The 13435-nt window shown below is 43.6% G+C and overlaps 1 non-coding gene across 1 annotated transcript; it reads left to right on the top strand.

The window, feature by feature from the left end:
• Window positions 1-11083: 11083 nt before the first annotated feature.
• On the top strand, window positions 11084-11590 carry LOC102512900 (the record flags this gene model as incomplete). Its single annotated transcript, XR_004317843.1, has 1 exon — window positions 11084-11590. It is a non-coding gene; the product is annotated as an ATP-dependent Clp protease proteolytic subunit, mitochondrial (transcript).
• Between the last annotated feature and the right edge of the window lie 1845 nt (window positions 11591-13435).

The following is a 13435-nucleotide window of genomic DNA, read 5'->3' on the forward strand; positions in this document are numbered from 1 at the left end:
AGCAAGGGGGAAGGAAACCCAGCAAGTTGAGGGAGGAAAGCATTTCAAGAAGAGCTCATGGTCACAGTGATACACATCGATAAAAGCTGGGACTCTGTATTTAACAAAAAAATTCACAGTAATCCTAGTGTCTGAGACTTGGGTTGTCCCTGAGACAAGGACTTGCAAGCAAGTAGATTTTAGGAGATTCAGAGACTGTGGGCAGTGGGGAAGTGAGGTCGGGGAGAGAAGGCAGCCAATAAAAAGAGCATTATCAGGGGGAGGGTATAGCTCAGTGGTAGAGTGCCTGCTTAGCATGCACAAGGTCCTGGGTTCAATCCCCAGTACCTCCGCTAAATAAATAAATAAACCGAATTACCTCCCCCACAAATAAAAATACATATTAAAAGAGTTGCATTATTTAAAAAAGAGCATTATCAAGCCGGTTCCCACGGTGGGCACTCTGGGAGATGGTGTGGGACTCACGGCTCAAGGGTATTTGTCACAGGTGAGGTCCCCTGGAGATGGAAACCGAAATAGAGTCCAGTATGCGAGGCAGTTATTAGGGACACCATCTGGGGAAGGAGGGGGAGAAAATGAGACTGGGACGGGGGCAGAGCTCGGACTGCCAAGCTGGTCTGGCGACCCCCTGGGAGATGCTGCAGCATGTACAGCCTGTCACAGTTGTCCCACAGGGGATGAAATGACCAGTCATGGACCCGGGTTACCCTGGGAAGGAAGTGCCTTGGGACAAGGTGGGTTTTAGCGGTTGGAGGCTATCTGCTGACACTGGGGCCGTAAGTCCCTCCCTGAAGGAGACCCGGGGATGCATCTCTGTGGCCACACTTGCCCTCTTGACAAAGCTGGGCTGGTTCTCCGTTCGAGGGTCAGGGGTGAGTCAGCTGGAGGTGCCGCCATCTCAGCACTGCTGGCCGGTTGCATACACGGGCAGAGCAGAGCTCCGTGGCTGCCGGCGGGTACCAGCAGTTGGACGAAGAGGAAAGGTCTGCGCCGTGCGGGTGGGGCACAGACAGGTACGTGAGAGGAGTTTCAAACAAGCGCTGTTGGTCAGGGAGGAGCCAGCTGAGATGCACGCTCGCGATTCCCCTCTCTGAGATTTAGTCTCGGCTTTGGGACTTTGCCTCCTGGGGCCGCGGCTGACTGATCCAGGCAGAGACCTGACCCAGGCTGGACCAATCAGAATCCTTCCCCGGGACTTTCGAACTGGAGTTAAAGGGAGCCATGGGGTAGACGGCTCCAGAGCAGTTGGTTGTAAAGTGGAGGAAAGAATGACATCATTCCAAAGAGAGAAGCTGGGAGTAGAGAGAGCGTGGGGGCCCCAGGAAAAAAAAAAAAAAAAAATCCCGGGGGATCTGGTGGCCCAGCTGCATCCCTTTCCTTCCTTTCTTCCTACAGCCGTGCGAGATTCCCAGCATCCTGCCAATAAAACCCCCATTGTGCTAAGCAAGGCTGGGCTGTTTCCGGTCTTGGAGATGAGAGTTAAGGACTGAGTGGGATGTGAAGAAACACCGTGAGTGCAAATGACTCCCAAAGAGCTCGTGGGGAAGCGAAGGGGGAGTGAGAGAGGGAGAGCGAGCGAGCGAGCGAGCGAGAGAGCGAGAGCAAGAGAGAGCTAGAGAGAAAGAGAGAGAGGATGCCGAAACTGGATGAGAACGCAGGGTCAAGGAAGGGTTTTTTATTTTATTTTTTTAAGCTGTGGAAAATTTAAACATGTTTATGTGCTGAGGGTAAAGAGCCAGTAAAAGCAGCATAAATCATAACAACAGAATATACTAAAATGAGGCGCAGATACAAAGCTATAAAAGCCTTAAAGATAAAGAAAATATGCTCTCAATAAAAATAAGGAGGAAAGGCAGAAGGAAAAGAAGCCTTGTGGCAGAAAGCAGGCGTTGGCATGAGTACCCACGGTACACACCCAGTCCTGGGCATCCGCTCCCTCTGGGGACAGGGGACAGTTCCACACCCTTAACCTCTTGCTTCTTCCACCTCCGGGGCTCGCCCAGGGCACTGGGAAGGGGCCCTTGAGAAGCAGTTACCTGGTGATTAGGGCGAGACATGTCCACCCAATCTAGGACACACAGTCTTGGGTGCTTACTCAAGACCACAGTTGGAAAGGGGCCATGGGAGGGCAGGAGATAGAAGATGCAGGAGAGAAAGATGACTGCCTAGGTCCCTGCAGAAGAGCTGGTGTCCAGAGCACATGGGAGAGATGAATTCAGATCAGATAAGAGACCCCCAGCTATGAGACAAGAGGGGAGGGACAAATCTTGTGTGTCACGAGGGTGGGGGGCAGGAAGTGGACTTTGTTTTCTCTGCAAAGTCAAAGGAAAGGGCTTCTGCTGAGAGTTATCAGGAATGGGCTGGATGTGTCAGTTAGGAAGGCTTTTTGGCTTTGAGTACCCCCAAATCCAACTAACAGTTGCTTAAATCCTAAGGGCCTTTACTGATTAGCTGGCAAGAAGTCTGGAGGTAGGTGGTTTCAAGGTCTGTCCATGGTTCATTGATTGTGTGGAGGGGCCAGTTCTGTCAGCCCCTCTGCTCTGCCATCCTAAGTGATTGACTTTTTCTCCCTGTCCTTGCTACCTTGTAGTGTCAAAATGGCTGCCATAGCTCCAGGCATCAAGTGCCTGTTTTAGGAGAGCAACTCATGGACAGTCAGGTAATGAGAAAACTCCCCTACTCTCACCTCTTGTCAGGAAGAAACATTCTCTTCAGAAGCCTCCCAGACTTCCCCTTATTAGCCAAGACTGGGTCACAAACCCATCATAAAACATATTACCTAAAATTAAGAGATCCTTACCTAATGCCCAAACAAAATTGGGTTGAGTTAGCAGGGAAGGGGAGGGGGTGTGTGCCTTGGGTGGACAGCCTTAGGGTCTGCTACAATCAGGTAGGGGGCTGGAGAAGAGGGAAAGAGTTTTCCAGTAGCTATAAAAGGGAAAGGAGAGAAATAGAGCATTGCCCAGCAGGAGCAGAGGTCCAGCTGGGTTTGAGGCCCAGTATAAGAGGCTAGGGTGAAACTGGAATAGGTGGGAATCATCGCCAATATACAGGGGGCCTCCATCAGGTGCCATCAAAGCTTCACATGATGGCATGGTCAAATTCCCAAACACCCACTGGCCTGATCATCATGTACAGCAAACTTTCAGGGTTCAGTTGCAGGAAAAGAAACCACTCCAGCTCTTTCAAGCAGGAAGGGATTTAATTCAGGGTACTGAGTACTGGCAAAATTGTTGTAAGGATGGGAGAACCAGGCTTTGGGCTCGCCTTCCAGGACTGACTCTCAGAATGACGCCACAATACGACTGGCCTGCCAGGGGAGCTACTCTACCTTGACCTCAGCCGTGAAGGCGGGGAATTAGAAGGCTTTATGGGAACTGGTGGCTTCAAGAGCGTGATGCTTTAGCTGGGATTCAAGGATCAGGAAGACTCATAGGCTGTTGCCACAACTGCCAAATGACACTCTTGGAGCTAGTGTCGAGCACTGGAAAACTGTCACAGGAACTCACTGGCCCTCCGACCACACTTGCCAATGGAACGTGGCCTCAGCCTCATTCCCACCCTTCAGATCATCCACAAGACCATCAAATTGGTAGAATCCAATTCATACTCAGAACCCTAGCTTTCCATGCTCTGCAGTACAGGAAGGCATGAAGAAAGGGCGGGCTGGATGTCAGGAGACCAAATCTTCCACATCCACTACAACATTCTAATAACTTTTCCTGATTCTGAGGCTGCTTTGAAGGGCTGTTTCCTACTTCAGATCACAAAAAGCTTTGGGGAGTGATTCTTTTTTAAAATATATTTTTATTTGTAACTCTGGTTAAAAAAACCCCACATAACATAAAGTTTACTATCTTAACCATTTTTAAGTGTACAGTTCAGTAGTGTCAAGTATATTCACATTATTATGCAACAGATCTCCCGAACATTTTTATCTTGCAAAACTGAGACTCCATACCTATCAAACAGCAACTCCCCTCCCCTCCCCGCCCCTGGCAACCACCATTCTTTCTGCTTCTATCAATCTGACTAGTCTAGACACCTCAAATAAGTAGAACCATACAATATGTCTATTTCTGTGATTGGTTTATTTCTGGTGAATGATTCTTTTAAGAAACTCAGGCTATCAAAATCTGTAGTGAACAAACAGGACCCTAGATTATATCACAAAGCTTTGCTATGATGAGCAAACACATTCCACACTCTCAATAGCAGGGCTATAATGCCTCAGCCCAGAGGTGTCCTTTTAAGCAGATTTTATAATGATCTATCTTCTTTTTCAATACCCAGGATGGTCATGGAACTCTGGAAATGAGTGGTCAAGGAAACCCTCACCGAAGTGGGGGAAAAGATACTTCTGGTATGCTTAGTGTGGTGGGCAGAATTCTGAGATAGCCCCCAGAACTCTGCAGAATCCCCTCTCCGTAAGTGTGGGAGGGACTTATGAATATGCTGATATATCATCCTTTTTTTAAAAAAATGGAGGTACTGGGGATTGAACCCTGGCCCTCAGGCATGTGAAACATCCACTCTACCACTGAGTTGTACCCTCCCCCGGATATATCATTCTTATGAGTAGGTTGTGCCATATTGCACAGTTGACCTTAAGAAAGGGAGATTAGGAAGGGGTTCAGTGGTGGAGTAGGAGGATGTGGAGCTCACCTCCCTCCACAAACACATCAAAAATACCTCTATATGTGGAACAATTCTCATGGAAAACTAACTGGGAACTGGCAGAACTCTTATACAACCAAAGCTGTGAGAAGGATCTCCATGTAGCCAGGTAGGATGGAAAAAGGCATTGGGTCAGGACCTGCATCCCTGGGAGGAATCTGAAAGGAAGATAAGGTCCACATGGGCAGACCTTTGCCCTGGGGAGTGAGCAGGTTGAGCCACAGTCTGGGCATCCCTGTCCTGGGGTCCTGCACAGAGGAGACTAGCCCCGCCTTGGCTGCTGGGAGAACCACTGGGACAAACGGAATGGCTGGAGAAGCCTAGACTGTACTTACAAGGAGTGTGTGCATGCTAGCTTTCCAACAATTAGGGCAGAGACAGCCATGCACTGGTGGCTGCTGCCTCACCACACTTCCCAATTCAAAGGGGCAAGCCCGCTCACTCCACACCACAGCTTGATAATCTGGGCCAACTGGGCCCTGGAAATAGACTCGATCTAGCTATGCAGAGACAGCCGGCCTGGGGTACGGTCCATGTGGGACAGCGATGGCCTTTGTCAGTGTGCTCAGGAGCTCCCAGCAAGAGCACCCCGGCTCCACCTACTCCAAACCACAGCTTAACGCTGGACCTGGGACAGACAGGTCCTGGGAGAAGACTGCCACAGAGGCAGCCCAGATCGCAGGCAGCAGTGCAGCCACCTCAATTCCTGCAGCCACAATGCCCCACCTCCAGCCCCGGCCCGCTGCACACCACAGGCTTCCACTAGATCTCAGACAAACACAGCAGAGGAAGGGACGTGACCTTGGGCCGCTTCTGAGTGGAGCTGTGGATGCCTACATAGATGGCGCGTGGTTCTTCTGTGAGCACACGAGCATCACTTGCTTCAGCAATTACCTCTTTTGAGGCCGGGCAAACATTCAAGGGCAATGGAGCCTTATCAAGCCCAACCGCCAGCAATTCTACTTTAACAGCTGGGGAGCAGACCCCATCCCTGACAGCCCTGACAGGACAATGAGAGCCACAGAGCAGAGAAGTCCCGCCTCACACCCTGCACAGGCTTTATATCCCCCAACAGCAACCACACCCCCTATTAAGGGGATACCAGCCAGCACATCCTGAGGAAAGACATGGCTAGGCATCAGTATTAAAACCAGCCCTGACACCAAAGGCACTGGACACACACAGTCTACACAAGGATGCTCCCTCATAAAAACACCCCTTCAAGACCACAGAAGGTAACTGTTTCCCCTAAGCTCACAGAGACAGAGAAAGCTAAGTAAAATGAAAAGGCAGAGAAACTAGTAATAATTAAGAGAGCAGGAGAAATCCCCTGAAAGAACAAATAATGAAACAGAGCTCACCAGTCTACCAGACCCTGAGTTCAAAAAGGTGGTAATAAAAGTGCTAACTGAATTAAGAAAGATTATAGACAGAAATGCAGATTACTGTAACAAGGAATTAGAAACTATAAAGATGAACCAATCAAAAATAGATAATTCAATTGCTGAGATAACAAGCAATCTAGAGGCAATGAATAGCAGGCTAAATGACACAGAAGAATGAATAAGTGATCTGGAAGACAGAATAGTGAAAATCGCCCAATCAGAACAGCAGACAAAGATAAATGAAAAAAAAAAAAAAGCAACATATGAGATCTATGGGGTAATATAAAATGTGCTAACCTATGCATAATAGAGGTTCCAGAAGAAGAGAGAGAGAAGAGTATTAAAAATGTCCTTGAAGAAATTATGGCTGAAAACTTCTCAAACCTAGGTAAGGAAACAGATATCCAGGAATAGTAAGCACAGAGGGTTCCAAACAAGATGTGAACCCAAACAAACCCACACCAATATCATAATTAAAATGGCAAAAGTTAAAGATAAAGAGAGGATTCTAAAATCAGCAAGAGAAAAACAAAGAGTCAGTTACAAGGGAACCCCCATAAGGCTATCAGCTGATTTCTCTGCAGAAACTTTAGGCTGGAAAAGGAGTGGCATGATATATTCAAAGTCCTGAAAGGGAGAAATCTGCAATGTAGGATACGCTACCCAGCACAATTATCATTCAGAATAGAAAGAGAGAGAAAGAATTTCTCAGACAAGCATAAACTAAAAGAACTTAGCAATACTAAACCTACCCTAAAAGAAATATTGAAGGGTCTTCTCTAAATAGAAAAGAAGCAGGAGCTATAGAAAAGGGAAAGATCACAATAGGAAAGGCAAATATATAGTAAAGATTGATGATCACTTAAATAAGCCAGTACATAGATTGAAAAAACAATTACAAATTACAAAAGTGATTATAACTACAATAAACAGTAAAAGGATAAGCAGGAAGATGTAAAATAGGTCATCAAAAATCACAAAATGTGGGGAAGGGGAGTATAAAAATGTAGATCACTTAGAATGTCTATCATTTTAAAGCAAGTAGATATAGTTATGGGTCAATATACTTGAACTCCATGGTAACTACAAATCAGAAACTTACAACAGATGCACAAAACCCAAAAAGAAACAAACTCAAGCATACCACAAAAGAAAATCATCAAACCACAAAAGGAAAGACAAAAAGAAGAAATGAACAGAGAACTATAAAAACAACTGGAAAACAGGGATTAAAATGGCAATAAGTATATACCTATCAATAATTACTTCAAATGTCAGTGGACTAAATGCTCTGATCAAAAGACACAGAGTGGCAGATTGGATAAAAAAAACAAGAACCCTCCACATGGCTGCCTGTAAGAGACTCACTTCGGGGTGAAAGAAACACACACAGACTGAAGGTGAAGGAATGGAAAAAGATATTTCATGGAAATAGAAATGACAAGAAAGGGGGGGGGTAGTAATACTCATATCAGACAAGATTTTTTTAAAAAGGAAATAAAGACAAAGAAGGGCATCATATAATGATAAAGGGATCAATACAAGAAGAGGATATGACACTCATTAACATATATGTATCTGATATAGGGAACCTAAATATATATAGCAAATACTAACAAATGTAAAGAGAGAAACTGACAATAACACAGTAATAGTAGGAGATTTTTAACACCCCACTGACATAAATGGACAGATCATCCAGAAAGAAAAGCAGTAAGGTAACGGAGTTCCTAAATGACACAACAGACCACTTGGACTTGATATCTACAGGACACTACATACCATTCCCCCCGACAAAAAAAACCCAGTACCAACAACAACCAGAATACACATTGTTTTCAAGCACATATGAAACATTCTCTAGGACAGACCACATCCTATGTCACACAACAAGCCCCAACAAATCTAAGAGAATAGAAATTATTTCAAGCATCTTTTCTGACCACAACAGTATGAAACCAGAAATCAACTACGGAAAGAAAAAAAGAGGAAAGAACAAACATGTGGAGACTAAACGACATGCTACTAAAAAAACCAACGAGTCAATGATGAAATCAAAGAAGTTGGAAAATACATCAAGATAAGCAAAAATGAAAACACAACTTTACAAAATCTATGGGATGCAGCAAAAGCAGTTCTAAGAGGGAAGTTCATAGCAATATGGGCCTTCCTTAAGAAACAAGAAAAATTGCAAATAAACCAACCAACCTATCACCTAAAATAATTAGGAAAAGAAGAACAAACAAAACCCCAAGTCAGCAGAAGGGAGGAAATAATTAATATCAGAGGAAGTGAATAAAAATAGAGATTTAAAAAACAGTAGAAAAGGTCAATAAAACCAAGAGCTGGTTTTTTGAAAAGATAAACAAAATCAACACACTTCTAGCTAGGCTCATGAAGAAAAGAGAGAGGACTCGAATAAGTGAAATAAGGAATAAAAGAGAAGAAAAAAATATCCAATACCACAGAAATAAAAAAAATATCATGAGAATACTATGAACAGTTATATGCCAACAAATTGGACAATCTAGAAGAAATGGACAAGTTTCTAGAAACATACAGCCTGCCAAAACTGAGTCAGGGGGGAACAGATAATTGGAAGAGACCAATCACTAGAAGTGAAATAGAAGCTGTAATAATAACAATAATAAAAAATCCCTGCAAACAAAAGTCCAAGAACAGACAGCTTCACTGAAGAATTCTGCTAAACATACAAAGAACTTACACCCATCCTTCTCAAACTATTCAAAAAAATCGAAGCAGCAAGAGCACTCCCCAGTTGATTCTATGAGGCCACCATCACCCTGGTGCCAAAACCAAAGACCACAAAAAAAGAAAATTACAGGCCAATATCTTTGATGAATATAGATGCAAAAATCCTCAACAAAATATTAGCAAACCAAATCCAATAATATATAAAAAGAATCATACACCATGATCAAGCTGGATTCATTCCAGAGTCACAAGGATGGGTCAACATACACAAATCAATCAATATGATACACCACATTAATAAAAGGAAAGACAAAAACCATGTGATCATCTCAATAGACACAGAAAAAGCATCTGACAAAATTCAACATCCATTCACAATAAAAACTCTCACCAAAGTGGGTATAGAGGGAACATATCTTAACATAATAAAGCCATTTACAACAAATCCACAGTCAACATAATACTCAACAGTGAAAAGCTGAAACCTTCCTGCTAAGTTCAGGAACAAGACAAGGATGCCCACTCTCACTGCTTCTATTCAACATAGTATTGGAAGTCTTTGCCACAGCAATCAGACAATAAAAAGAAATAAAAGATATCCAAACTGGAAGGGAAGAGGTAAAACTCTCACTATCTGCAGATGACATGATACTCTATATAGAGAACCCTAAATTCATCACACAAAAACTATTAGAACTAATACACGAATTCAGCAAGGTAACAGGACACAAGATTAATATACATAAATCTATTGCATTTCTTTACACTAATAATGAAATATCATAAAGAGAAAGTTAAAAAATAGCCCTGTTTAAAATTATGTCAAAAAAATAAAATACCTAGGAATAAACTTAACTAAGGAGGTAAAAGATCTATATGCTGAAAACTATAAAACACTGATAAAGGAAACTGAAGGCAATTCAAAGAAATGGAAAGATAATCCATGTTCTTGGATTGGAAGAATTAATATTGTCAAAATGGTCATACTACCCAAAGCAATATACAGATTTAATGCAATCTCTATCAAAATACCCATGACATTTTTCACAGAACTAGAATAAACAATCCTAAAATTTATATGGAACCACAAAGACCCAGAATTGTCAAAAGAATCCTGAGAAAAAAAGAACAAAGCTAGAGGCATAACCCTCCCACACTTGAGACGATACAGTAATACTGTACAAAGCTACAATAATCAAAACAGTATGGTATTGGCAAAAGAACAGAAATATAGATCAATGAAACAGAATAGAGAGCCCAGAAAGAAATACACACACCTATAGTCAATTAATCTTCAACAAAGGAGATAAGAATATATAATGGAGAAGAGAGAGTCTCTTCAGCAAGTGGTGTTGGGAAAGCTGGACAGCCACGTGTAAATCAATGAAGTCAGAACACTCCCTCATAGCATATACAAAAATAAACTCGAAATGGTTTAAAGACGTAAATATAAGACATGACACCATAAGACAACTAGAAGAGAACCAAGCAAAGCATTCTCTGACATAAATCATAGCAATATTTTCTTAGATCAGTCTCCCAAGGCAAAAGAAATAAAAGCAAAAATAAACAAATAGGACCTAATCAAACTTAAAAGCTTTTGCATAGCAAGCTGAAAACTATCAACAAAATGAAAAGAAAACCTACAGAATGGGAGACAATATTTGCAAATGATGCAACTGACAAGGAGTTAGTATCCAAAATACACAAACATCTCATGCAACCCAATATTGAAAAACAAACTACCCAATCAAAAAAGGGGCAGAAGTCCTAAATAGACATTCCTCCAATAATGACCTACAGTTTGCCAACAGGCACATGGAAAGATTCTCAACATTGCTAATTATTAGAGAACTGCAAATCAAAACCGCAATGAGGTATCACCTTACAGGGGTCAGAATGGCCATCATCAAAAAGTCTACAAATAAATGCTGGAGAGGGTGTAGAGAAAAGGGAACACTCCTACACTGTTGGTGGGAATGTAGATTGGTGCAGCCACCATGGAAAACAGTATGGAGGTTACTTTAAAAAATTAAAAATAGAGTTACCACATGATCCAGCAATCCCACTCTTGGGTATATATTTGGAAAAGACAAAAACTCTAATTTGAAAAGATACATGCACTCCATTGTTCATAGCAGCACTGTTTACAATCACCAAGACATGCAAACAACCCAAGTGCCCATCAACAGACTAGTTTAAGAAAAAGCAGTATAGGGTCACGTGAGCAAGTGCCGTGGGCGCAAAGCATGCAGAGAGTCGTAGTCCCGCCACCATTCAGAAGCCAGGGCTGATGTGCGGTGTGATGTGGCCCCAAATACTGGTGGTGGGGGCCAGATGGCAGCAGGCTGGTGCCCCACGCTGGGGCCTCGCCTCGCGGCCAGATTTCCCCAGCAGCAGACGTGGGACAACCACCTGGCCCTGCAGTAGAGCCTGCACGTGACAATGGCCTGGGCTCTCGGGCTCATTCCCATGGCAGTAGAGCAGACGGGTCCAACTCCCACATCATGAACCACCAGCCCTGCGGGGGCACCCGGGGCCAAGTCACAGACATCACCATCCTGGCGGAGGAGATCATGAAACTCAAGAAGCAGCTGTACAGCATCCACGCCAAGCACACCAAACAGAGCCTGCAGGTGATCGAGTCTGCCATGGAGAGGGACCATTACATGAGCCCCATGGAGACTCAGGAGTTTGGCATCTTAGACAAGGTTCTGGTCTACCCTCCCCAGGACGAGGAGGACGAGCTGGAGCTGGCACAGAAGGAGCCGGCAGCGGCGGTAGCAGCAGAGCCTGCCCCAGTGAACACATGAGAGCTGGTCCTCACCCTCCAGAGGGAAGCAGAGGGGCCCAGTGTCAGCCCTGCCCACCCCTCCCTACTGAGCCTGGAGGGGCCCCTTGAGGAACTCTGGGTTTGGGGAATGCCCCTCCAGGTGGGCATCCTGGCTAAGACACTGTGATTTTACATTAAATCTTTGTAGTCTTTGCAAAAAAAAAAAGGAAAAATGATATAAATATACAATGGAATATTACTCAGCCATAAAAAAGAACATTGCCATTTGCAGCAATGTGGGTGGATGTAGAGACCATTATGTTCATTGAAATAAGTCAGACAGAGAAAGACAAATACTATATGGTATTACTTATATGTGGACTCTAAAAAATAATACAAGTGAATCTATATACAAAGCAGAATCAGACTCACAGACACAGAAAACAAACATGTGGTTACCAAAGGAGAGAAGGAGGTAGGGAGGGACAAATTAGGAGTATGGGATTAACAGATACAAACTAGTATACATAAAATAGATAAGCAACAAGGATTTACTGTATAACACAGGGAATTATACCCAATATCTTGTAATAACCTATAATGGAATACAATCTGCAAAAAAAGTAAAAAATCTGAATCACTATGCTGTACACCTGAAGTTAACATAATATTGTAAATCAACTATACTTCAATTTAATAAGGTGGGAGGTGGTGAGAGATTATCCTGGGTGAGTCTGACCTAATCAGACGAGTCCTTAAAAAGGGACAGGGCTTCTACTGAGAAGGGTCCAACATCTGAAAGACACTTGGTGTCAGGGAGATTCTCCATTCCTGGCTTTGAAGGGGGTTGGGGCCATGTGGCAAGAATCTGAAAGTGGTCTCCAGGAGCTGAGAGTGACCTCTGGTCAACAGCCAGCAAGAAAATAGGCACCTCAGTCGTACGACTGCAAGGAATGAATACTGCCAGCAACTTGAATGAGCCTGAAAGGGAACCCTGAGCTCTAGGCGAGATCACAGCTCTGGCCGCCGACAGCCTGATTTTAGCCTTGTGAGCTGCGAATCCAGACACGTTGGGCCCCCACTTCTGACCTACAGAACTATGAGCTAATAAATGCCTGTTGTTTCAAACTGATAAATTTGTGGCCATCTGTTACAGAGCCATAGAAAACCCCCACACATTTGTGGTTCTAAAACATTCGTTCTGCCTCCAGTTTCCTGTGTGACCAACGGTATATCACTTACCCTCTCTGAACTTCAGCTGTCACAATGAATGAAAACAGTAACTCATCTCTTGCCTGCAGGATTCACGGGAAAATCGAATTACTTCATGTACATGAAAGCACTTGCAAAGTTATAAAGCGGCCTATAAATGGAAAGCTTATTATTGTCACGTTAAAAATAAACCCCCAACTTTGACCACAGGAAATGATTTGGAATCAACCAACCCAGAGCTTTGGAGTTAAACCATCATGGGCCAAAGCCCTGGTTCTTCCACTGATTAGCCATCTTTTGATGGGGTTATTTAACCTCTTTAAGAGTTAGTGTCCTGGGTGTACAAATATGAACCCCCTAAGATTGTTGTGAGCTTCACATATCATAGCACATGGCACGGAACACGCGCTCAGTATATAATACGTCCAGATCAGGGCAGATCAGAAGGCTCCAGGAGAGAGATTTTCCACAAGATGAACTTGATCAAATATTTGACGTGTCTGAATGTCTTCAGAGTAGTTTCAGACATCTGGCAAAGTTTACAGTTGCATTACTGATAAATACATAGAAAACCAAGAACCCCAAAAGCCAGATGACTATTAACTCCAGGGGAAGGATTGTGCAAGGGGAAAAAAAGTAATAACCATCATTCACTACATGGATTAGCTGTGCA

The sequence above is a fragment of the Camelus ferus genome, chromosome X (genome assembly GCF_009834535.1).
Source record: "Camelus ferus isolate YT-003-E chromosome X, BCGSAC_Cfer_1.0, whole genome shotgun sequence".
Taxonomy (NCBI): Eukaryota; Metazoa; Chordata; class Mammalia; order Artiodactyla; family Camelidae; genus Camelus; species Camelus ferus.